The sequence below is a fragment of the Tupaia chinensis genome, unplaced genomic scaffold (genome assembly GCF_000334495.1).
Source record: "Tupaia chinensis unplaced genomic scaffold, TupChi_1.0 Scaffold000578_2, whole genome shotgun sequence".
Lineage (NCBI taxonomy): Eukaryota > Metazoa > Chordata > Mammalia > Scandentia > Tupaiidae > Tupaia > Tupaia belangeri.
The window spans coordinates 4,629,479-4,633,031 of record NW_006160094.1 but is presented as its reverse complement, the minus strand read 5'-3'; the positions used below and the strand labels follow the sequence as shown (position 1 = coordinate 4,633,031).

The 3,553-nt window shown below is 42.8% G+C and overlaps 1 pseudogene; it reads right to left on the bottom strand.

Annotated features, from left to right (window-relative positions):
• Positions 1 to 424: 424 nt before the first annotated feature.
• LOC102486659 (porimin pseudogene) lies at positions 425 to 951 on the bottom strand (annotated as a pseudogene).
• Positions 952 to 3,553: the final 2,602 nt, after the last annotated feature.

Below are 3,553 nucleotides of genomic sequence, written 5' to 3'. Positions count from 1 at the left end.
AAAATCAGTCGTAACTATTTGTAAACTCCAAATATTCATTAAGAAACCCAAACCAGGGGACCAGCAGGTGGCATGGTGGTTAAGGCGCTGGACACTCCCACAGGGCCAACCAGGGTTCGAGTCCTGAATCTGGTGACTTACTTTCTCACTTCCTCTCTCTTTCACTCTCACCCTCTGTGTCTCTCTGGTCAAATTAAAAATTAATGAATGAAAAAATAAAATAAATAATTATTTTTAAAAAAAAAGAAACCCAAACAAAGCCCTTTTTACGTTTAGTAATCAGGAAGAATCTTTACATATTTATGTGATACATTGTACATTATATGCATGGCCTGTTTATACAATTTTCAAGAGAATAATTATTTAAAATAAACCAAAATTAGTTGTAAGACTGCATCAATTTTCCCTTGGTCCCTGGATTTCCTTAAATGATAATGTCATGTTCATCTATAGTTCTGTACTGAAAGCCTTATCTCGAATAATACATTTTGCATCCCATGTAGAGAATGGATAAAACCCCCAGTGTTAACAAGTACCACCGACAAAGCCACCAGTATCGCATTTCGATTCTTTATTTTCTTTATACTGAGTAGTTTCTGTGATTGTTACTGAGGAAGAAACAGATGCCCCTGAGTTACTGTGGGCAGGGTCACTGTAGATGTTGATGTTTGGGTTGTGTTCTGTGGAACACTGGTTTTGGTTCCTGACTTTAAGGTAGTGGAAGTCACATTTGTTGAGGCACCGGGTGTTGCCAGTTTAGACGTTGTCTGTCACGTTGTTTGAGCCGGAGGAAAGCGAAGTCGATGGTTTGGCAGCACTGTTGGAAGACTGACTTTTGTAGTTGGGAGGCACATGCTGGATATTTTCTGCCGAGTTGGTGCTGGAGTTGTGTACAGACAGGATACTTTGTGGTTGGAGGGACAGGCGCGGAGGCTGAGTCGCCCACGGTGGCCCCAGTCAGTGCTAGCACCTGCAGGCCCCTAGGAGCAACGCGGCCTGGGCACCTCCAGCACTGACTCCCATTGTTCTTTTTTTTTTTTTTTTTTCTTTGAGAGGTTTTTCACTATAGGGCACATGCGCTCGCCAGACAGACAGAGAGAGACATAGAGACAGAAAGCGAGAAATCACCCCCCAGGGGGGATGGTACGCTGCGATCCTTTCTCCTCCATTCTCCTCTCAGGATCTTGGGCACGCACGCACACGCGCCCGGCATGAGTTTTAAGCCACCGGGTCTGGGACATGAACCGCGGTCGACTACGTGGGAGTCCAGCGACATAGCCATTACGCCAACTGCTGGTTCCCGACTCCCATTGTTCTGAAGGCAGGACGCAGCAGCCTGGTGGGTCTCCAACCGAGGTGGTAACAGCCGCAGCCGGGAGAGAAGCCCCTCTGTGCACCTGGCTGGGCTCAACGTACCGGGACATCCACCGGGCGTGTCTCCCCTGGTAACTGGTTAATTTGAAAAATAATATTTTATTACCAATTTATCCATCTCGAATTTGAATACTGTATCCAATTTACAGGTGAACTGTATTCTAAAAGTCTAATAAAAAATTAGAAGGAAAAACATTTTTTCATTAGGGGAAAAGAATAGTATAAATAATAGTGCTCAGAGTTGCTAGGGGTGGTAAGCTTAGTTAGGCAGATACACGAATAGATCAGGAAACAAGCCCTGGAGCACAGAGAAACTTTGAGGAGAAGTTATAGGAGGGTCTATATTGTAACTCAAAACAACTCTTGAAAGAAACAAGAATTAACAAATCAAAGGAGGTCTGAGGGCACACAGTTTAGATGGACAAAGGGTCTAAACAGGATGAAGAGACCTTGTAAAGAAGACAGGCTGTTGGCCTCCGGTGGAAATGGCCTTTCTGGTCTGTGGGATGTATCTCCACCTCCCTTAGCAAAGCTTGTGTTCAGCTTGTCTCCTCATCCTTCAGTTCTTTGCTGGGGTGGGAAGGCTTGGACTGCAAATTTTCTCAACCTACCAATAGTACCATGAAACCAATTTTTTTTCCTCCCTTATTTTTTCAGGTTGCAAGCACTCAACCAGAGAGACAGATAAAGCAGCCCAAATGGGACATGATCATACCTCAATCTTTTGTCCTCCATTTCTTCATCTCATCACAGTTTAGAGCCCAGTGCCCAGCATGTTTTTCAATCACCAGGGTCAGGATTCAGACCATGGTCAGCCGTATGGTATCCAACTCTCTATATACAGTGCTTTACCACTGCACTACAGGGCCAGGAATCACTAGACCTCCTCATTGCTTAGTGTAGCATCCTGATTTTTCTCCATAGAATTAACCAACACATAATAATTAATGTGATTTCTTTCTTTTTTTTTTTGAAAAAGGATTTAATTTTACTTAGTATGATTATTATTATTCAATTTGATCAGAGAGAGACAGAGAGAGAGAGAGAGGGAGAGTGAGAAAACAAGCCATCAGGTCCAGGACTCAAACCTCTGTTGGCTATGTGGGAGTCCAATGCTCCAGCTATCATGCCACTTGCTGGGGCCTGATGCAGTTTATTTCTAAGCACAAATATGAGTGACTCATCGGTGTTTCTCTGGGTGCTGAGATAGTGGTTCCTTTTATATAGTTTTGAGGGCAATAAAGTTGTCAATCAGCATAAAGAGTCTTTTACATTAGTCCAGACCCAAAAGTGGGATATCTGGAAGAAGACTTGTAGGTTATAGGTGAATTTGAAATTCTTAGATTAGTAATTGACTAAAGAAAATCACAAGTCTCTGTTACTAAAAGAAATCAATAAAAGAATAAAAAGTTGGGGACCAGCAATTGGCATAATGGCTATGTTTCTGGACTCCCATGTAGTCGATTGTGGTTCGAGTCCTAGACCCAGCGGCTTAAACTCATGCCAGGCGCATGTGTGTGCATGCCCAAGACCCCAAGAGGAGAATGGAGGAGAAGGGATTGTGGCATAGCCATCCCCTGGGGCGGGGAGGGGGGGGATTTCTTGCTTTCTGTCTCTGTGGTGAGCACACACACACTATAGTAAAAAACTTCTCCAAAAAAGAAAGTCTTACTATGCATCGTAAAACACTATGCATGGGACAGGATGTACCATCCTATCATCAATGGCTTGCTAATGTTTGTAGGCCTCCGTCAATGTTTGTAGGCATGACTCGCCCAGGTCCCCTGGGAAACAACTTTGGAATAGGAAAAAATGAGAATTTTACCTTCACTGTTCTTGCATGAAGTATGTTCTCAATAAATATTTTCCTTTTTTTAAAAAAATATTTTTATTTAGTTCAATTTGTTATCATCATCATTATTATTATTTTAAAATTTGCTATAGGACATATGTACTCACCAGAGGGGATAGAGAGAAAGTGAGAAACCAAGCCACCAGGTCCTGGACTTAAACCATGATTGGCCTTGTGGGAGTCCAACACCTTAACCATCACATCACCTGTTGGCCTCCTCAATAAATTCTTTTCTCTTCTTTTCTTCTTTTTCTTTCTTTTTTTTTTTTTTTTTTTGAGAGGTTTTCGCTCTAGGGCGCGTGCGCTCGCCAGACAGACAGAGAGAGA